The sequence below is a fragment of the Sinocyclocheilus grahami genome, unplaced genomic scaffold (genome assembly GCF_001515645.1).
Source record: "Sinocyclocheilus grahami isolate Dianchi unplaced genomic scaffold, SAMN03320097.WGS_v1.1 scaffold4712.1, whole genome shotgun sequence".
NCBI classification, from domain to species: Eukaryota; Metazoa; Chordata; class Actinopteri; order Cypriniformes; family Cyprinidae; genus Sinocyclocheilus; species Sinocyclocheilus grahami.
Window position 1 is genome coordinate 13623 of NW_015509600.1, and position 1011 is coordinate 14633.

Sequence of the window (1011 nt, forward strand, 5' to 3'; positions counted from 1 at the left end):
GTGTGTGTGTGTGTGTGTGAGAGAGAGAGAGCGAGAGAGAGAGACCCACAAACTCAATTACTGCTGAAAAATAGATGAGCACATCAGGCACTCATCTGAACTTCTACTATGAAGCCTTCACGTCTGCCCAGCGCTGCAGTACACACACAGATGGAGTTTTGATTAACCGGAGGTGACAGTGGTGTGTGTATGTGTGTGTATGAATGATGCTTCAGCTGTCTTAACGCTGACATGTTAATCACACACAATTCCAAAATCCACATCCAGCGTCAGAGCGTGTTCTCATGATTTCTGCCAGCAAAAATGTGAAAATGTAAGCAGCTAGAACGGATTAATCAAATTTTGTTAGTAGTGTTTAAGTCAGATATAGTGCTGATAGTGATGTACTAAAAGTGGTAAAGATGTGTGTGACACGACTAGCTCCTCTGATCGTGCATGTTGTTGAGCTGAGTGATCAGATGTAGAGCAGATCTGGATGTAAGTGTCGGATGTGTTAATGATCCGAGGGACGCCGTGATCACTCAGGTCATTCAAAGGATTCCAAACATCATCATTCTGTCATCATTTCTTCAGTGGAACACAAAAGAAGACATTTTGAAGAATATTGGGAGCCAAAAAAAACCCTCTCAAGAAGAGTTCCACAGAAGAAAGTCATACAGGTTTGAATGACTTGAGGGCGAGTGATTGATGACCGTGTTCATCTGACTGATCCATATACTGCAGAGATCCTCACTCTCCTTACCTTAACCTTAATTCCACCGGCGCGGTTCGACACATAGAGCGACAAGCGTTCTCTAACGGCTTCGATCCGCGGCCGTGACTTCAGCCTCGTCGCATGGAATGGACAGCTCGCAGGTCTTCCATAAAAGTTCTTCGCCAGGTGATTTTTGGGCGTCCTTGTTTTCATTTTACCTTATGCAAGGATATTGACGTGAGACGTAAGATGTGTCCAGCGAAACGAAAACAGTGTTCGGTGACTGTCGCAGAAAGGGGCTGTGTGTGCGTGCCAGA